We start from the raw sequence: 22195 nt of genomic DNA, 5'->3' as shown, positions 1-22195 counted from the left end.
CAAAGGAAACTTTCAACTAATAAACTCTCAAAAAAAGAAACTAGAATTAATAAGATTTGACTGTTTACTTGCATCTTAAATTTCATACTGTACCTCTTAAAATGTCCAGCAATTTCCTCTGCAAAAACAGAAGCACACTAACTATTAACACAGGGTTTAACTGCAGTTATGAGGTAAACATAATCACAACTAAATTATAGGACTGAGGCAACTATGGGACTAATAACAGAAATTTAATTGTCTAACTCTAATTACTGACATTGCTAATAAACTTTCTTCTTCATTTTTCTAGCGCCTTAGCTCTTATGGAACTTTTAAAGTGCTTGTACAACATTTTTAAAGCGCTCATACAATGTTCGAACCTAATTCTCTCACATATTTCCTAAAACATTCTAAATAGAAAGAACAAATGATTGCTACAACCAAGGGCCATCTTATGGGAACAAATTTTTTTAGAAATTTAACACATCTTTTAGAAGTAGAAAAGTCACTATTTTGCAACCACTAATGTAATAACTGATTCTGTCAAACATAATAAATAGATGACAAAACCTGTTGGATGTAAGATTGTTGTTGAACAAGATATTCTTTGCTTACTGACAACTTTAATTTAAAGATATGTTTTCAACCAGCAGAGTCTACCTCAACCAAGTGATCAAATTTAATATCACTAATAATCAGACAGGCTAACATTTCATTCCTCCTTATGTAATGCAATAGGGGGAAAAATCACCTATGCTATATTCCTCCAAAAATGTTTAATCTGAATTCAATCATGAGAAAACAGACAACTTCAGACTGCAGATCACTCTAAAAGATAACTTAAACTTTAAGAAAATATCAATACTATGCAAGAAAAAATTAGGAAAGTTACAGAAAACTAGAGAGACATGTCAAAAAATGTAAAGTGTTATATTTGATTTGATTCTGAATTATTCTAAGTTATGGAGGATACTTCTGGAACAACTGAAGTAGTATGGCTGACGAGTGTGGTGCTGATAACACCAAGGTCAAGGGTTCATTTTTCCATACCAGCCAGCTGCCAAAAAAACAAAAAAGAATGAAAAAATCTGAGGTAATATGAATTTGGTTAGCATATTGGATGATTATATTTTATCAATTTTAATCTTCAGTGTGATAAAAATACTAGCCAAATTGGGGGGGGGGGAGGTGAGGAGAGAGAGAAAGGGAAGGGGAGGGGAGGGGAGGGGAGAGGGAGAGGGAGAGGGAGACAGAAATAGAGAAATAAAGCAAATGTGCCAAAATGCTAAGAACTGGTAAAGCCAGAAGACTGTTTGGGAGTTCATTATTGCCATGGTTTGAATGTTTGTCTCCTCCAAAGCTCATGTTGAAACTTAATCCCAATTGTAACCATATTAAGATGGAAATCTGACTATGGTATTTGAAAGGTAGGGCCTTAAGAGGTGATTGGATCATATAAGGAAAGGAAGAGAGCATATGGACAAGTGATGCCCTCCCACCATGCTACCTCAGGACTCTGCAGAGAGTCCCCACCAGGGAGAAGACCCTTATCAAATGTGCGCCCTGGACCTTAAACTTCCCAACCTCCCAAACTATAAAAAAAAATTCCATTTCTTCATAAATTATCCAGTCTCAGGTATTGTTATAAGCAACAGAAAACTAAGACAATTATACATTGTACTATCTTTAAATTTTTCTGTGCAATCCTTTCCAATAGGCCTCCTTCCTTTTTCTTTTTTGAGGAAAGTCCTATATTCACTGTATTTTTTTTTTTTTTTTAAACTAGCTGGTACAAGGATTGAACCCCAGACCCTGGTGTTATCAGCACCATATTTTAACCAACTGAGGTAAATGGCCAGCCTTTTAAAGAATTTAAAACATCTTTCAAACTGTGATAGTATTTTTATTAGGATTATTATTTTACAATGTTATGGGGGGGCAGGAAGACTATTATATAGCAGCATCTCTCTATTAGCAAATATACTACATTCTCCTTTTGAAAATTATGTAATTTGAAGTGAAAATACCTCACCTTGTGAAGTATAAAAAATAGAATACAGAGGACATTACCCTGCCAAGGGAGGGTTATTTCCACTATTCCATGCCAAACAGTGTGGGTTTTTGGCCCTCCCCTTTCACCTTTCCTCCCCTCTTCCCTACCTTGTGCTAAGTCTCCCCAAGTGGTATCCTACGCTAGAGACACATGCCACCAGCCCAGGGAACACAGAATGACTAAGACATTTGAACCCTGGAAGTTTCCTCACTCCCTTAAGATTCTGCTGCTTTTAATGAACATGAAATTACAAAAACCTGAAAGGAAGTAAGAAATTCACTTCATGTAGTCTATTTTTATTTTTCAGCCAGAATAACCCACTCAATAAAAACACTGATTCCCAATAATAGTAAATAAAAGCAATAAAAATACAAAAATCTTGGGTCTTAGCTTGGCCATGATACTTCCACATATTTAGTAAAATGCTTTCTTTGGTTTATGAAATAATTAACAGAATTTTACCAATGGAAAGCACCTCAGAAACACTCTATTTCCTACCTTATTTTACAGTTCAGGAAACTAAAGTTCAGAAGTGAAGTGGCATGATCTCTGTTACTTGTTGGTAGTCTTAGAGTAAACTAGCTAACCAGATTCTATAACAACAGTTTCTATGACACATCACTTGGAAATGGCCCAAACAAAAACTGGGCCTAACCTGCTGGTTTGTTTGCTCTTACTGGATTTGATTAATTTCAAAGATGGATAACATAAACATGAAGGGATTATGTCTCACATAAGATGAATTTCTTTTACCTTGTGAATGATGAAGTTCTTTCTAGTCTGCTTTTATCCCCCACAAGTCCCACTGTAATGAGTTTCCAGTTGTCTTATTACTTATGTGTAATACCATGTAGCACTTTTAACATGTGCTGTACCTGAGGTTTTCACCTTTTAGTGAAAGTGCTTTCTATTTTAAGTGCTTCCTGTCTGATTAATACATATGTGCAGTTACATTTTTAAAAATAACATGTATTGAGTGTTTCAGTACTGACTACCTAAGATTGTTAATACACTTTTTATTTACTAGCAATGTCATAAAAATGTGTCATATGTAATATGCCAGATTGTAAATAGTTTGAGAATATTAACTTATAATTAGTCTTCATGACAGTAACCTTAAAAGAGACATTATTACCTCATTTTAAAGTTGAAAAGACAGAGGCACCAATAGATTAAACTTGTCCTGGATAATCACATAGATCCAAAACATGAGGCTAGATTTAAATTCTCTAGTCTTCACTCTCAATTAGTACACTATTCTGTCTCTATGTAGAAATTAAGGCTGAACAAATACTGGCTAAATTATGAAAGACTTTTAAGTAACATTAGAGTTTTAACCTATAAAAAATAATAAATTAATTGAAAAAAAAAGTAACAGAGTTTAAAAGGGAAAGATTTTAAAAACAAGGGAATAAATTAAGAGAGGGCTATCTATTTATAAAGCACTCATCCATTATTTGATACTTTAAATTCTGAGGAAAAATTCAATTCACTGAACTAATTCAATGTCAAAACTTAGAGTCAACATTATTCTTGTGAAGCTAAGTTGAGGATAATGAAACAAAGAAATTAAAAATGTAAACTGAGAGATTCTTATAACAATCTAGACATAAAAGGTGACAAGGGGTGGGGTTACAGTGTTGGAAAAGAAAAATGAAGGCACTGTAGAGACACTCAAAGCAAAACTTGGCAAGTTACAGATGACCAGTGAAATGAAAGAGAAATCTAAACACTTTAAAACCTGTATAATTAAAAGGAATGTCAATGCCATTAGAAGTAGGAAGTTTGGCATGGGAAACTGATATGGGGCAGAAAAGTCACTAATTTCTTATATACCCCTTGCTCTTCACTCACCAAATGGAAATAAACAAACATTAAGTAAGCAAATAAACAACCCCAAACCATCCTCTTCAACTCAACATGTCATAGAGGGAAAAGTGTAGAGTGGTGAGGAAGGACTGAAATATTCACCAGTTAGATGAACTGAACCACCATTCTACAACCAATGGGGTATCCAAAGTTCCAGCCTCAGAGACTCCACCAATGATTATGGAAACAATGCATCAAGATAGTTAAGGGTAAGATGAAATGTTCCACAGGCAGGAACTGGAGTCAGTAGTACAGGATTCATGAGAACTCCCCTGCTATGGAGCAAACAGGACAAATACTGCCCTCAAGGATCATATGACCTACTCTGTAAATATGTCTGGACTCCATCCTGATCACTGCCAATACCCCAGTATAGGCAACCATTATTTTCTGCTTTGATTTCCCTAAGAGGCTTCTTACTGGTCTCTAGCCTTTAAAATGGTCTTGCCCCCTCCTAATTTATTCTTTATACCACAGATGGCCTAGTGTAAGATATAAACATTATTATAAACTTGTGGTAAGTGCTAGTAACTAAAGGATGCTATGGAAGTATCTAAGGAGACAATGAAAGCCAGTCTTAGAGGGTCAAAGAATGTTTCACGGAAGAAGTAATATTTAAGCTATCATCTGAAGGAATTAGCGAGGCAAAGGAGTAAGACAAAAGAAGTATTTGAGGGAGAAAGAAGAATATAAGCAAGACCCAAAAGGCATTAGGATGAGTGAATTTGAGAGTAGCTCAGCAAGGCAAGAGTCTCAAATTCAAGGAAGGGTAAAAGGAAGGGTAAGCTTTTACAGTGTAGCTGAAGTTGTCAGTAGGAGCAGAAGAGGCAAGGCCTAGTGACTGAAGTTTAAGAGCTGGATAATGAAGACAATCAGGGGAGTGACACGAACATATGTTTCACTTAGGTTGACAGCTCATGCCAAATGAATGGACAAGCCCTCTAAGGGACAGTATATAAAGAGAATAAGCAGAGTCGATGGTTGACACCAAGGGAATAAGAATAAGTTCTATTTAGACCAAATTCCAATATTGCAACAAAATATCAATAATAAATACGAGTATCTCTTTGAATCTATTCAGTCTTAGTTCAAATAGGGAGAGTTCTGATAGCAAAGTTTACTATGTTATCAAAATGTATCTGGTTTCTGAGTTCAGGTAACTAGAGTTCAGGCAGTAACAGATACCTGTACCTTAAGCCTTTACCTATTTTTTAAAAACTTTCATTTAGAAATAATTTTAGATTTGAAGAAAAGTTGCAAAAATACCACAGATTTCCTGTATATACTTCATTCAACCATAAACATGTTACATAATTATAGTACCATTATTGAAATCAGAAAATTAACATTGATAAAACACTATTAACAAATATACAGACCTTATTTAAATTCCTTAAGCAAATTTTTCCCGTTTCCCACTGATACCCTTTTCCTGATGTAGTATCCAATCCAGGATCTTGTATTTCATTTAATTGTCACATCTGCTAACTCTCCTCCAATCTGTGACAGTTCCTCAGTCTGTCTCTCATGGCCCTTACAATTTTGAAGGGTACCATCAATTTGAGTTTGCCTTAGGTTTTCTCATGATTAGATTGAGCTCATGCGTTTTTGGCAAGAATACCACAAAAGCAAAACTGTGCCCTTCAGTGCATCATATCAGGGTATACATGATGTTGACTTGTCTCACTACTAGTAATTTTTTATTTTACTTGGTTAAGTTGGTGTCTGCCATGTTTTTCCTATAAAGTTACCATTTTTCTATTTGTAATTAATAAGTATTTGTGGGGAGGTATTCTGTGACATTGAAAATATCTTGCTTATCATAATTTTGCTCCCTAATTTTGGTATTCATTGATAGTTTTGGTATGCAATATTTATTATAGTAGTGTTTGCCTAATGATGATTTTTATTTGTTTTTTTCTATACTAATTGGAATTCCATAGTAAGTAAGTTCTATCCATTTATCTGCCCACATATGTATTTTATTTCTCAAATTATCACAGTTTGGGCTACTGGGAGTTCCTTCAGATCAGCTCCTATGTCTTCTTTTCAACATACTTTGATCATTTTTTGAATCACCTTGTGGCACCACATGATGTTCTAAGCACATCTTATATTTTCCTTGCCCCAATCCCAGACTCAGCCATTTTTCAAGGATCCATGGTTCCTTTTATTGGAGAGTGGTACTTACAGAAGATATGAGCATTAGTGTGCTCACTGCAACTAGAGTCTCACTGCTCTTTGGCCCTCTCAAAACAGAGCTAGGACATGTATGTATGCATACTAACACACATATTCATGCACCTTTATTTCTGTATTTATATATTAAACATCATGATTTCATATGAATACATCCAGCTCTGACACAGGGTTCATTCTAGACTACTTCTTTATCTGTAACTTCTTTATCCAACAGTTAGAAATGTGACTTTCATTATCTACAATATATTCAATTATTTGTTCAATCTTAGTATACACAAAAGGCAGTTTCAGAATTCCTAACCAATACCTGTGAGAAACACATTTACTATCGAGAGTATAATTTTTTTCCTTTCTGTAATTAGCTTTAGATTACATAATCAAAATACTGTTTTCCAAAGTTGCTTAGTTCTTTTCTTTTCCACTCAAACCAGTGTGGTTGTTATTCACTTGTAATATAGTTAGGTTCATTTGTTACTGCTTGTACTCCATTTTGGGCCCCTTTCTACCTACCCAACATTCAGGTTTTTTATTTTTTGAAGGCTATGTGAAAAATTATCACTGTTCTAAGTGTCAGAGTCATACAATATAGTATCACTGGAGAAGTGTCATTCCCCTCTCATCCCTAGTATCTCATTCCTATTAACCTCAATCCTTCCACCCCATTCTCATTCATTCCCTGTGGGGAACCAAATTTCATTAGTTTCTAGTTTATCATTCCTACAACTCTTTTGGACAAATAAGCAGATGCATTGCATGTATTTCCCTTCTTACATAAAGAATAGCATACTAAAGATACACTTTGTACTTGTTTCACTTAATCGCACCGTAAAGTTGAGAGATCTTCCTAATTCTTTCTTACAGTGGCACAGTACTCCACTGTGTGACTGTACCATTGTTCAATCATTCTCCTGTATGGACAAATATTTGCAATATTTTACAATTAAAAACTCTCCTAAAATGAACAGACTTGTGCATAAGGGGGTAGATCTTTAGAGAAGATTCCTAGCAGTGGGATTGTTGGCACTGCTGTGTGCATATGTAAATTTATTATGTATTGCTTTCTAGAAGGGCTATACCAGTGTGAATTTCCACCAGCAGTGCATGAGGGTGCCTATTCTCCACAGTCTTGCAATAGAATGTGTTACTCTTTTCAATTTTCACCAATCTGATAGATGAAAAACAGTATCTCAGTACAGTTTTAATCTGGGTTTCTCTGAGTGAGTTTTAACTTTTTTGTGTATAAGGGCCATATTTACACTGCTTGTGAGTTGTCAATTTATGCCTTTCCCCCATTTTCCTATCAGGCCTTTGGCCCGTTGTACCTCAATTTTACTTGTCATTTTGTTTTTGGCAGCTGGCTGGTATGGGAATCCAAACCCTTACCATGGTATTATAACACCATGCTCTAACCAACTCAGCTAACCGGCCAGCTCTTATCCTTTACTACGAGTTCTTTATACATTTGGGATATTAGCTTTTGCTCTGTGGTGTAAGTTGAAAACGTTTTCTCCCAGTTTGTCAGCTGTCTTTGACTTTTTTCATGGTGGTTTTTGCAATGTAAAATTTTCTTATTTTTATGTAGTAACATTTGCCAATCATTTCTGGATTGTAAGTCACAGTCAAAAAGCCTTTATCATACACCAAAGTTAAAGAAGAAAACTCATGTTTCCTTCCAGTACTCATATAGCCTGTCTTTCTCTCTTTATACATTTAGATCCTTAATCCATTTGGAGTTCATTATCTCTGTGGTAACAAGTTTACTGAGATATATTTCAGGGGAATGGCTGGCTAGTTAGCTCAGTTGGTTAGAGTGCAGGCTTATAACCCCAAGGTCACGGGTTTGGATCCCCGTACTGGACAGCTGCCAAAAAAAAAAAAAAAAAAGAGAGAGAGATATTATTTATATATCACACAATTCACCCATTTAATTCATCTAATTCAGTTGTTTTTATTATATTCATACACTTGTGCAGTCATCTCAATATAGATTTTACAACATTTTCATTATCACAAAGAGAACTGCTATACCTATTAGCAGTCACTCCTCTTTTCCCCCAAACTCCTTCAGCCCCTGGTAACAACTAATCTACTTTCTGTCTCTCTAGATTTGCCTATTCTGGACATTTCATATAAATGGAATCATAAATCTGTGGCCTTCTTGTGACTGCCTTCTTTCACAGCATAAAGTTTTCAAGTTTCATCCATTTTGTAGTATGAATCAGTACTTTTATTCCTTTTTATTGTTGACTTATATTCCATTATATAAATATACCACACTTTTATCAGTTAATGGACATTTGTGTTGTTTCCATTTTGGGGCTATTATGAATAATACATTGAACACTTGTGTACACGTTTTGTGTTTATTCTTGTGCATGGAGCAAGATGTGGATTTTATCTATTTCTAAACGAAGTCCATTTCTACTTTAGTAATTTGAGATATGACTTTTATCATTTCCAGTCCTGTTTATGTACCCAGTCCTGTTTACGGGCTTTCTATTCCACTGCTCTATTTATTCATCTGATAGTAGCACACTAATTATAGATACTTTACACTGTATATTTTAGTGTCTGGTAGGGCTGGCAGTTTTTCTTTTTTAATTTGTTCCTTGCTATTCTTGTATATTTGTTTTCCCATATAACTTAGCATCAACTTGTCTAACTTCATTAAAAAAAGCCTTCTTGGTATTTCTACTAGGACTGCATTAAATTTAGAAATGAAAGAGAAATGACGATTTTCTAATGTTGAGTCATCCTATTCAAGTCCACTTTTGTGACTTTAAGTTTTAAGAATGTTTCCTCATATAGGTCTTGTAAATTTCTTTTTATTTTTATTCCTGAGTATTTAATCTTCTTTATTGCTATTGTAAATGGAGTTTTCTCTACCATTATGGCTGCTAACTGGTTACTGTCTGAGTATATGAGGCTACTGATTTTTGTAAGTTAATTTTATATTCTGCTACTTTACTGAATTCTTTTTGTGTGTGCATGTGGCTGGCCAGTAAGGGGATATGAACCCTTGACCTTGGTGTTGTAAGATGGTGCTCTAACCAACTAAGCTAACTGGCCAGCCCCTGAATTCTTTTTATTGTTTGAATTAGTTTTACCATGATCTTCTAGGTTTATCCAGCTATAATACCACATAATCTATAAACAGAAATAGTTTTACTTCTTCTTTAGCTGTTCTTATGCCTCTAATTGATTTATCTAACTGCATTGGTTAATACCTCAATTATAATGTAAAATTGTAGTGAAGATAGTGGGCACTTGCCTTTGTTTCTGAATATTGTGGAAATACCTCAAGTATTTATTATAAGATTTCTGGATTTGGAACTAAAATACAAATATCTTATCATTTAAAAAAATCCTTTAACTTCTATTTTCTTGAGAGAGTGTTTTTATTATGAATGGGTCGATTTGAAGGCTCTTTCAGCATCTACAAAGATAATAGGATTTTTCCACCCAAATCTATCATATGAAGTATGATATTAATGGGTATCCTAATATTGAACCATCCCTGCCTTCCTGAAATAAATCTCACATGGTCATAGTATATTAGTAAGAATAATAATGATATTATTTAATTTAGTATTTTTGTATCAATATTCATAAAAGACACAGGTTTGTAGTTTTCCTTTTTTTTTTTTTGGTACTGTTCTCATCAGGTTTAAGAATCAATACTATATTTGTTTTATAAAAGGAATTAGAAAGATTTCTCTCATTTTCAATGCTCTGGAATAATTTACACAGCAGTGGTTCTATCCGGTCTTTGAAGGTTCGATAGAATTTCTCTGTGAAGCCATCTGGGTCTAATGCTATTTTTAGTGGAATAGTTTCTTAATATTCTTTATGTCATCTGTGGAAATTAGTCTGTTTAACCTTTTCTAACTCAATTTTGGTAACTTGAATTTCCCTAGAAAATTACTCATTTCATCTAAGTTTTTCTTAGCAGTAAAGTCTGCTAAGTAGTCTCTTGTTATTTTTAAAATTGAAAAAAAAATTATTTTTAATTGTTATTTTCTCCCTTATCTTATTTTTCATATTTCTGCTTTACTCCTTTCCATTACAAGATTAAGTTAGCTAGTGGTTTGTCTATTTTGATAATTTAAAAAATTTCAGAATATAAATGTATCAATAAGGTCTGCTGTTTTTCTACTCTCTACCTCATTAATTTTTGCTTTTATCTTTATTAATTCCTTCCCTTTAAAAAATTTATTATTATTATTATTATTATTTACATTCTAAGATGTTGTTGTAGAGCAGTTGGGGGAGAGTGGAAGGAGGAGGGACATAGAACAGGAGGAAGGAGAAGGAGGAGGAGTTTTTGTTGTTTTCCCAGATTTTCTTTTGAGCTGGAAATTTAATACACTTATTTTTAGGTTTCCATTTTTATAGACAAATGTGTTTACTGCTATGAATTTTCATCTGAATACTATTTTATCGGGAGGTTTTATAAGATTCCTATTTTAACGATGCCCTCTTCCGTCACTATAGCAAAGTCCAGATATTTCAGCCAATTATTTGTCTTATTCTGGGGGGAGAAGTTGGTTATGAATCCTGCAGTTCTGTGGTTCTCTTTGTCTGGCTGGATTCTGCATTTCCTTCTTTTGCTTTATTCCCCCCTTCACCACCCAATTGCCAAAGGGTGCATCTCCCTTACTTATCCACCTTTATTCCCTCTCCTAGAAGCTATGTATTTTGAAGACTGCCTCTTCAAATTGTTTGTAAAGCTAATAAGTTCCCCTCTGCTTTGTCCCCACTTTTTTTTTTTTTTTTTTTGCCTATGCTTGCTACAAAGTATTGTGACAAGTAGAAACTGAATGAACGAGATTGTGAGAGATCACACAATGGCATTTGGTTAGTTTTCTCTTTATACTTAAAGTTATTTTGAAGTCTTAAATTCTCTTCAAATTACACTATGTCTTTAAATTCTGTATAGACTTATTTTTTCTTCTTATTCTATATTTTTTTTGGAAGAAAACTGAAAGGCAGTTGTCAGATGGCCACTACCTGTCTTCAGTTATCTACAAGTCCTCCTTGACAAATTTTTTTTTGGTAACAGCTTATTGACATATAATTCATATACCACATAACTGTCCATTTAAAGTGTACAATTTGACATTTTTGTATATTCATAGTTATGTAACTATCACAATGAATTTTAGAACATTTTCATCACCCCATAAAGAAACCCTATGCTCTTTAGCTGTTACCTCCTAAAACCTCCAATTCCCCACGCAGCCCTAGACAACCACTAATCTCCTACACTTCTATAGATTTACCTATTCTCAACATTTCATATAAGTGTTATCATATAATATATGGCCTTTTGTGACTGACTTCTTTCACATAGCACAATGATATCAAGGTTCAACCAAGCTGTAGCATGTATCAGTATGTCATTTCTTTTTTTTTATAGCCAAATTATATCACATTATATGAATGTACCACATTTTGTTTATCCATTTGCCAGTTGATGGACATTTTGCTTGTTTTAATATTTTGGCTATTATCCTGCTATGAACATCCATGTACAAGTTTTTGTGTGGGCATATATTTTCATTTCTCTTGGCTACATATCTAGGAGTCCAGCTGTTGGGTCAAATGACAACCCTGTTTTCCCCAAATGGTTTACATTCCCACTAGCACTGCAGGAGGGTTCCAATTTCTCCACATCCTTGCCAACACTGATTATCTTTTTGATTACAGTCATCCTAGTGAGTATGATGTGGTATCTCATGGTAGTTTTGATCTGCATTTCCCTGATGGCTAATAATATTGGCTGCCCTTCCATGTGCTTATCAGTCATAAGTATATCTTCTTTGGAGAAATGTCTATTCAGATCACTCGCCCATTTTTAAATTGGGCTATATATTTCTATTATTGAATCATATGAGTTCTTTATGTATTTTGTATACAAGTCCTTTATCAGATAAGTGATTTGCAAATATTTTCTCCCATTCTGTGGAAATGTTTTACTTTCTTGATGGTGTCCTTTGAAACAAACTTTTTAATTTGATGAAATCTCACATATTTGAAAAACAATTTCCAAGAAGTATTTTATATTTCTCACTAACTAAAAAATATGTACTAACTCTAGGAATTTCTGATAGTATGAGTATGTTTTTATTTGTTTTATTTTATTTACTTATTTTGGGGGCTGGCCGGTTAGCTCAGTTTGTTAGAGCATGGTGTTGGTAACACCAAGGTCAAGGGTTTGGATCCCCTTACTGGCCAGCTGCCAAAAAATAAATCAATTAATTAAATTAAAATAAAATATTTATTTATTTTTGCAGCTGGCCGGCAGGGGGATCCAAACCCTTGACCTTAATGTTATAACACTGAGCTCTAAAAAACTGAGCAAACGAGCCAGCCCCAGTATGAACATGTTTTTAAAAACAATGTGTAGTTATTTTTCAGCTCAAGAGAAGTGAGTCAAAGAATGACAATAGGATGTATATTGACTTTTCTGAGATATAAAAAGGCAAATTTTGATAAAGTCTATGTCTAAATGAGTCTTCCTACCATTAGGCCACAAACGACACATATTTCAAAAATAGTTTTAAAAATCAGACAACAAAGCCCAATCAAAAATCAAAGGACCAGGAATAATGAAAACGTACATCTGATGGCATACAAGAGCAACGAAGTCTTTGGCAATACTGACAAGAAGCTTTATTATACATAACCTCAACAATAATGTCTGAGAATTACTTAATTTCTTTCTTCTCATGCTCATTTCTACAACTTAGGGAGAAAGTGTTTTTATCCTAGGTCCTCAGATAACTGTTTCCTCAGATAGGGAAACTGATTATTGCACTAGGTATGGGATACATAATGCAATCAATAATTTTTTTTTCCAAAAAAGTTTTCTGTTCATTTGGGTATGTAAACCAGTTTTCCCAGTGCTGATCATCCTCTTCTGAGCTAATAATCAACTTACACAAAATATGTTTCTGAGAGGCTGAAGGTAACCAATTATGATGCAGTCATCTAATCACTAACCATAAACAAAAGATAATTCTTGTGCAAGTATACAGGCCACAAAGTATAAGGCAGTATTTGCTTATGCATTCCTAAACTACAGAAACATCATCATACATGTAAAGTAACACTTTTGAGAATGCTTTACTACCCTACATGACATTTACACCCAGGATCACTTAACTTGTGTAGCAAACAACAAAAGGTCCGAGAATTATTCTAGACGCAGCTGGTGGAACACTAGTTTAAGTGGCAGAGAATAAGGATAATTTAGTTGCTTAAATCTTAAAATGACTCACACCTCAAATGCCCTATTATATAAAACAGTTGTTTATAATCAATCATTAGATTCACATTCATCTGCTAAGGAAATAGATTTTTCTAATTGAACAAAAACAACAAAAGGACCAAGAGCTAACATTTACAAAGGCCCTACTGTGGTATGTTCTAAGCATTCCCTATGAGGCGAGTAATATAGATGTCTTTATTTTTGAGTTGAGAAAACTGAGACAGAGATAGGTTAAGCAACTTGTCCATGGTCATAGAATTAGTGAATAGTAGAGGGAGGATCTGAAGTGAGCAATCTGGTCTAGAGGCCAGGTGCTTAACCACTTTGATATACCGCTTATTTCTCTGTGATTGTGAAAATTTTAAAAAGTCTTCCATGTTCTTAATTGGTTGAACTACCAAACATTACCATCTATTCTGATTTGTTCCTTTCTGTTGTTAAATAGACTAAGTTCCTGTACTAGACCCCACAGACCAGACTGAAAATCAAATGGAGTCACTCCTGCTAAGTTCCACATCACTTAGGTTGTGGTCTGACCTTCTGAAAAATCAGGAGAAAAGAGATAACAACCAATTTCCCAAACAGGCCAGTTTTAATCTTCAATGGGTATGATAATGAAGTTCCCTTTGCTTTAATTCTTACACAAAAGAGATAGTCTGAAGCAACCTAATGTTAACTAGTCAGTTATTTTTCTATTGTTCTGTCTTCCTGTCCCCACCTTACAAAAGAAAGTAACTTTGAAATGACCAATCCGCTTTTTGTTCATTTCTGCCTTCTTCAGCTTTTGTCTGTCTATAAAATCAACCTCAGTTCACTGGAACTTATTCTATTTTATTGAATAACATGTTGCCTGAATCCAGAATAGCAATAGAGATAATTGAGATCTTTAACTAAATTTGTTGTAATTTTGTTCTTTGACATTGTGGTAGACAGTAAACTAAGTCTGGCCCACATACTCCAGAATATTAAACCAGTGGAAATTAAATAAACCATTGTAAAATTTGCAGGATGTGGTAAGTGACTGGACTGTAGGACACAGAGAAGATAAACATGATGCCCAAGTTTCTGACTTGAACAACTTAGTGTGCAAAGCTCAGTGAGGTGTAAGGTCAGCTTGCCCTGAGGTGGAGTTAGGGGAGGAAGACATCTTCCCTTTGCTGTCCCCTTGCACATTCTTTGGCTTTTAGGGCACAGAAGTCTCAGGAGGTTAGACCTCTTATCCACTTGAGCCTGTTTTCTTATGGAGACTGTTCCCTCAGTAGCCAAGTGATGACTCCTCATCCCCTTCTTCCAAGAGGTCACCAATATTCTTTTCAAATAAGGTTTCTTTTAACGAAAAACTAAAATTTAAAAAAAAGTATTGTTAAACTTGCATCAATACTGAACTCCATTTCAAAGGAAAAAAAGAAAAAAGAAAAAGATAGAAAAACTACATCCAGTAATAAACCCTGAAATGAGAACAGTAGATGATTGGGCATTGGTTAGCCCTTCAGTGAAAAAAAAACTGTTCTGCTGTTATGAATACTATGCCAGTTTAGACATTTAATTAAAAATAAAAAGATTTAACTTTACTTTTTCTTTTTTTTTTACCTGGTGGCTGGCTGGTAAGAGAATCCAGACCCTTATAACTTTGGTGTTACAACACTGTGCTCTAACCAACTGAGCCAGCCCCTAACATTACTTTTTAAATGGAAGATATAATAGCTGCATTTTGATATACTCTATACTCTGCAGGTGTGTATCAGCTTTACCACTCTTGGCAGGTAAGGCAAGCAGTGAGTCCCTAGCCCCCTCCCCCGCACTGATAAAAAGATAACACTTTGTGGATGAAAAGTAAAGCTTATGTGTGTATGCGCATGTACACACACAATGTAATTATCCATCTTTGGGAATAAATCAAGTTACTGTTTATAAATATGACTCAAGAGTTTAATAGCATCCAAAATACCTGGGTGTATAATCCCAAGGAGTAAGTACTAATTAATTACACTGGGCCCTAACTGGACATAGTTCTCAAGAGAAGGAGAACTGTTAAACTACAGCAAGATTACCATCCTATGGGCTGCAGATTACTAGGGTTCATCAGTCTGTATCCCAAGCACTACTACTGACCTTTTTGAAATTAAAAATAAATTCTTTTACACTTGAGAAAGTTGAGAACCTGATCATAAAGACAGGTAGTAGAACCATCAGTACCAATCCCAGTAAGATAGAAAGCATCTCACCCAGGTTTAACCTTTTCCTTCCCTAGGAAAGGTATATTCCTACTAGACCATCCAACCAACTAATTTACCTTAATCTGAACCCCTGCTCAGCCAAACAGCCTTCCCATGAGGATTAACCTGAAGAAGAGAATGTATTGGGTAAGGCTGACAGAAGCTCAACTCTCAGAGTAAATTAATAATGTGATTTATTATTAATTCAGTCTTTATTCAGATTTATTAAGTCTCTGTAAACTTCATTAACATACATGACCCGAGTACTTGCTTTATGAGTCTATAAAAACGAAATTTCTGAGTTTTCAAAGCTGAGGCCCCAAACACTCGATTTCAGTAACTTAAATATCTTGTAAGGTCTCTTGGCAGCACCTGTCTTACCCCGCAAGTCATCCACTTTTAAATAAAAATACTATGTAAAATAATACCAAGACTTTTACATATATCCTAGATCAGTATTCCAAAATGACCACCAAGTTTACAATGAAAACAAAAACAAAAACAAAACACAACAACTAGTGTTCTACCCACTTAAATAGGGTGTGTCCAGCTCAGAGAGGATACAACTTGTTCAGGGCAATCACAATAAGAAATCATAATCAGAATAAGAAATCAGAGTAATGCCTAATAAATTATTTATTTTAGGAAGTTTTCAATTTTACTATGAGTATATCTGAATTTAAGTTTCAAACTTATCTTTTTATTTCACAAGGCAGTAATTTAGTTTATTCTTGTTGTTGAAACTGCAAAGAACCTTCAAGGTTAGCTTTGAGCAGTAATTTCTAGTAATGAAAATTTATAATGATTATTAAAGGATATTTTTTACTTTTCAAGTAGAGAAAGATGAATACACCTGTGAGAAACAAAAAGGTATTTAATGGAAAAGAAATTAAAGATTTTTGACCAATGAAAAGCTATTTTAAAGAGATAACACTTTCCACTGGCAAGGACAAGTTAATTTTGCCAAGTGCCATGAGGGCCCAGACAAATGTGCATTCTTGTACTCTGTTGGTGGGAGAGGAAAATGGCTCTAACTCTTCGGAGGTCAATTTAGCAGTATGTATAAAAGGTCCTGTACTGAACATATCCTTTGATCCAGGAAGACCACTTACAGGAATTTACCAATTAAGAAAAAAGTTTTTAAGAAACTTTTTAAGAAAAGATTTACCCTTAAGAAAAAATTATAACATACATCAAAGCACCATTCAGAAAGACTGAAAAACTGTAAATACTATAGGACGGGCTGTATAAATAGAAGTACACTCAATAAGATGCAGAATTTCACTTATTGGCCATCAAGATGATGTTGCCATTTTAGGGGAAAGAAAAAACAAACCAGACCACAAAATGGCATAAATAGTATGATCTGACTTTTAGTCAATATAAAAAAAAAAAAAAAAAAAAAAGGGAATAAAACCCCCAAAGCACAGGCAACCAAAAGAAAAATAAACAAATGGGATTACAACAAACTAAAAAGCTTCTGCACAGCAAAATAAACAATTAACAGAGTGAAAGGACAACCAACAGAGTGGGAGAGAATATTTGCAAATACACATCTGACAAAGGATTGATGTCCAGAATATACAAAGAACTCAAACAACTTTACAGCAAAAAAACAAGTAACCCAATTAAAAAACAGGCAAAGGAGCTGAACAGGCATTTCTCAAAGGAAGATGTATGAATGGCCAACAGACACATGAAAAAATGCTCAACATCACTCAGCATTCGGGAAATGCAAATCAAAACCACTTTAAGATTCCATCTCACTCCAGTTAGGATGGCTAATATCCAAAAGACTGAGAATGATAAATGCTGGAAAGGATGCTGAGAGAAAGGAACTCTCATACATTGTTGGTGGGACTGCAAAATGGTGTAGCCTTTATGGAAAATGGTATGAAGTTTCCTCAAACGATTACAGATAGATCTACCATATGATCCAGCTATTCCACTTCTGGGTATTTACTCAAAGGAATGGAAATCATCATGCCGAAGGGATACCTGTACTCCCATGTTTACTGTAGCACTATTTACAATAGCCAAGAGTTGGAACCAGCCCAAATGTCCATCATCAGACGAGTGGATATGGAAAATGTGGTATATTTACACAATGGAATACTACTCTGCTATAAAAAAGAATGAAATACTATCATTCGCAGCAACATGGATGGACTTAGAGAAAATCATATTAAGTGAAATAAGTCAGGCATAGAAAGAGAAATGCTCCATGTTCTCACTTATGTGTGGGAGCTAAAAATAAACAAACAAACAAACAAAGAAATAAATGGTGGGAGGCAGGGGGAAGAAGACACAACAATAACAACAATTCCTTGAACTTGTTAAGACAAGTGAACAGATATGTTGTTGATGAGGGGGAGAGGGGAGAGTGAAAGGGGAAAGAGGAATTGGTAAAGGGACATGAAAATCAACTACACTGTATATTGATAAAAAAAAAAAAAAAAAACAAGGAGATATTACCGTATACTGATTAGAGTGGCTAAAATAGAGATATCACCAAATGCTGGTGAGGATGCAGAGAAACTGGATCACTCACACATTGCCTGTGGGAAAATAAAATGGTATAACCACTCTGGAAAACAGTTTGGCAGTTTCTTTTAAAAAATAAGCATGCAAGTACCATATGAGTCAGCAGTTGCATTCTTGGCACTTATCAGGAGAAGTGGAAATTTATATCCATGCAAAAACCTGTATTTGAATGTTTCTAACAGTTTTAGTTGTAATAGAGAAAACATGTAAACAACCCAGATGTCCTTCAGTGGGTGAATGGTTAAACAAACAAATGGGTGAATAGTTAAACACTTGCCATTTTCTGTTTTACTGATAGGAGCCATCCTAAAGGGTATCAGGGGTTATCTCATTTTAATTTTGATTTGCATTTCCCTAATGGTCAGTGATGTTGAACATCTTTTCATTTTCTTATTGGTCCTTTGTGTATTATCTTTGGAAAAATGCCTATGCAAGACTTTGCTCATTTTTGAATCTGGTTGTTTGTTTTTTTGTTGTTGAGTTTCAGGAGTTCTCTTTATATTCAGGACATTAATTTCTTATGAGATGTACAATTTGCAGGTATTTTCTCCTATTCTGTGAAGCTTTTGCCCTATGTTTTCTTCTAAGACCTTTATGGTCTTGCAACTTATATTTAGGTCTTTGATCTATTTTTAGTTAATTTTTGTATGTGGGGTTAGGTAAGGGTTCAACTTCATTCCTTTGCATGTGGCTATCTGGTTTCCCCAGCATCACTTGATGAAGAGGCTGTCCTTTCCCACATTGAATGGTCCTGGCCCCCTTGTCAAAAACTATTTGACCATATGTGAGAGGGTTTAGTCCTGAACTCTTTTCTGCATTCTATTCCATTGGTCTATATCTCTGTGTTTATGCCAATACCACACTGTTTTGATTACTGTTGCTTTGTAAGTTTTAAAATCAGGAAGTGTAAGTATTCAAAAAAAAAAAAAAAAGGAATAACATTCATTTGGTGATAACTATTTGCAAGGGAATGTGGAATGCGGGAAATACATTTTAAGAAGTTTGGAAGGATATATTATAACAAATGTTAACATTAAATAGTAATTTATTGGTGGGTAGTTTTCATATTTTTTGTTTTTTTTCTAAATAAATATTTATTTATTGAAACATAATTGATTATACATATCTGCACTGAATTTCAATACCTGCGTGAAATATGCGATGCTCAAATCAGGCTAATTAGTATATCCAACCTTACACATTGTAATCATTTTTTGCAGTCCATTACCAATTTCTTGTTTACCCCCCTCTCTCCTTTCCCGCCTCTGTTGGCCTCAGTTCTGTTCTCTTCTCTTGAAAGTTCAACAAATTATTGTGATTGTTGTTTCTTTCTTTTTAAATTTTTTTATGAGGACATGTGCTTATTTTTTAATTTGTATTTTCTTGTCTTCTATGAATGTATATTGCATATTTATCTATAAAAGTATACACAGAAGTCTATGTACTGAGACCTACACTTGTGGAAAATCTGAGTCTTCTGAGACCTATCTTACTACAGAAATTTTTCTGCCACATTTTAATCCAGCATTTTCAGAATCCATATTTCATTCATATCATTTCTAAGCACAATACTTTGCACATAAGTAAACAACTACTCATAACTAGCTTACTGCCTAGGTGGAGATACAAATATATAGGATAACACATAAGAGCCAAACAGTAAGCATTAAAGATTAACTTAAAGGTGATATTATGTTGCTAGCTTATTTTTAGTAATTAGTTTTTTTTCCCCTCTACCAGAATTATAAAACTATTCCACTGGGCTTTGGGTACTTACCTCAGCCAGCCTCAGCTTACTGAAAAAATAGCAATGACTAACACTTATTGAGTGCCAAAAAGCTGTTATGATTTTACACCAAAATTTTTTTTTTTTGCAAAAAATTTAAGATGGCTAATAAAGAGCCCTAGTATACGATAAAATCATATAAGTCACCCTCACTAAAAGGAAGACATATGGTAACCAAGAAGCTGATACCGATACTTGACAGAGGATGAAATTTGGGTGTGTCACAGCAGCAACAGCAAAAGGGAAACAAAACAGGCACACAATTCTCATTCTCAGAAAATGAGAAAATATACCAAAGTCTTTAGAACAGAGAGCATTTGTCTCTGCTTTAAATTAAAGAAGCAATTCTTAAGTTTGCTTTGGTAGTTCATGGACAAAGATTATACAGTCGCTGCATAATTTTTGCCAGACAACAGTTATAAACTGGTACACGTGGTCACCACAGTTATCAACCTGACAGCAAGTGGTGAAAAGTAAAAGGAGGGGATAGCCTATTTCTTTCCATAAGAAATTAAGTTAAATGAACAGTTAACATTTACTGAGGTTGAAACAGGAAGTTTACCTTTCCTAAAGCTCAATTTGTCCCAAAGTTAGTTTGCCTAGCATAGTTGGCTTTAAAAAGGCATCTGCTAAAAGAACAGAACTAAGGTAGGGATGAAAAGGTAAAAGCACCGGGCCAACTTAAAACTAGTTCAACTGTCCAGGTTTTCGTTCATGAACCTGAAAGTTCATGAAATCTGAGAAAGTAAGTTTTACACAACTAAGGAGATAAAATTTTTCCAAAGTCTAGATATTGATAATTCATCTCCTAACTTGCAACAAATGGTGTAAAGATTAAGGCTTACTGCTTGATAAATCTGACCCCAACTCTCACCAAAATTGTAACTGAATTATTAGAAGAAAAGCAACTAAAAAAGAAATACATGATGACTAACTACTAAGAACTAGCATTGACAGAGTAAATTGTATTATCTAACACTAAGTTTCATATTCTCTCTATATATTTTTGATAGCATTACTATGTCGTTAATGTACTACAGACTATATGTTGTATGATTTCAGAAAAGTTCCTCACCAAATACCACTCTATAGAAGCTTTGAGGATGGTGGTCAAACACATATTGGAAGATGGCTAGAAAGAGCAAATGTAAAAGCTGATATTCACGTTTTAGAGTAAGTAAATATTCGATATAAAAGCTCACAAACCATGAAAATCTCATGATCTGAGTCTCGCCCAAACCCTGGATTCCCATATGCCTCATTCCTACAAATACTCATTAAGTCATCTGCTGTGAAGATAAAGAAAACTTACAAAAGATGGATTTCATTATAACCACCTGAAGATCACAAGATGACATCCAATGGCCTGTTCCTCTTTAAAACTAAGTATGCCTAATTCCTTTAACCATTCCTTCTGTGATATGGTTTGTAGACTTTTGTCTAGCTGATCTGGTGACCATTCCTATAGACCAACTTTGTCAATTTTTCCTTTAAAACTTGGTTGCCATTCACTGAATAGATGTGGTTGGACTGGTTCACAGTACAGTAGAAAGATACCTGCCCTAAACAAAGAGACAAGCCTACAATTCAATTTGTTTTTTTAATGTCATTTTGATATTTTACTGTTTTCTCCTCAATTAACAGACCAAGAGGAGACTCGAAAACTACCTCAGGATAATGAAAAGCTGCCGTAAAGTGTAAGCTTTATACAGAGGCAGAACTGGAACCAAGAGATAAAACAGAATCACTAAAAAGAGAAAAATTTCTTACAGATAGTTCCAACCATGAAATATGCAACCTCACAGAGTATACATTAAAGAGATTCCTGCCATTAGAAGCATTCTTCAGGAAACTAGTGGGGTCAGAGAGCGAGATGAGATCACCTGTGTATAAGTCAAGTAATACTGTGATAAGTAACCCCTAAAACTCACTAGGTCAATACAAAGACTTTTGCCTTGCCTGCACCACACATTTTATACCACTCGGGTGACTCTCTAGTACAGAGGTTGGTAAACTAGGGCCCGTGGCCTGTTTCTGTACGTCCCTTGAGCTAAGGGTAGCTTTTATATTTTTAAAGATTTGTGAAAACAATATAAAACACAACAAAAAACATGTGCCAGAAATGGTATGTGGCCCACAAAGTCTAAAATATTTACTGTATGCTGTTCATGTGGTGACTCTGATATTCATATTGCCTCCATCTTGTGGCTCCTGGCTTCTTTCCCTAAGTTGTTCTACCACCTCAAAACATAGCCTCCACGACAGTCTCT

General features: G+C 34.6%; 1 protein-coding gene and 1 non-coding gene across 5 annotated transcripts in view; one reads left to right on the top strand and one right to left on the bottom strand.

Annotated features, from left to right (window-relative positions):
• Positions 1 to 22195, bottom strand: part of R3HDM1 (R3H domain containing 1) — a 192450-nt gene that overhangs the window by 141222 nt on the left and 29033 nt on the right. The window lies entirely within an intron of this gene.
• Positions 12269 to 12343, top strand: TRNAT-GGU (transfer RNA threonine (anticodon GGU)). Its single transcript has one exon. It is a non-coding gene; the product is annotated as a tRNA-Thr (tRNA).

The sequence above is a fragment of the Cynocephalus volans genome, chromosome 1 (assembly GCF_027409185.1).
Source record: "Cynocephalus volans isolate mCynVol1 chromosome 1, mCynVol1.pri, whole genome shotgun sequence".
NCBI classification, from domain to species: Eukaryota; Metazoa; Chordata; class Mammalia; order Dermoptera; family Cynocephalidae; genus Cynocephalus; species Cynocephalus volans.
Note: the sequence above shows the minus strand (reverse complement) of the source record. Positions and strands in the feature narration are given on the sequence as shown.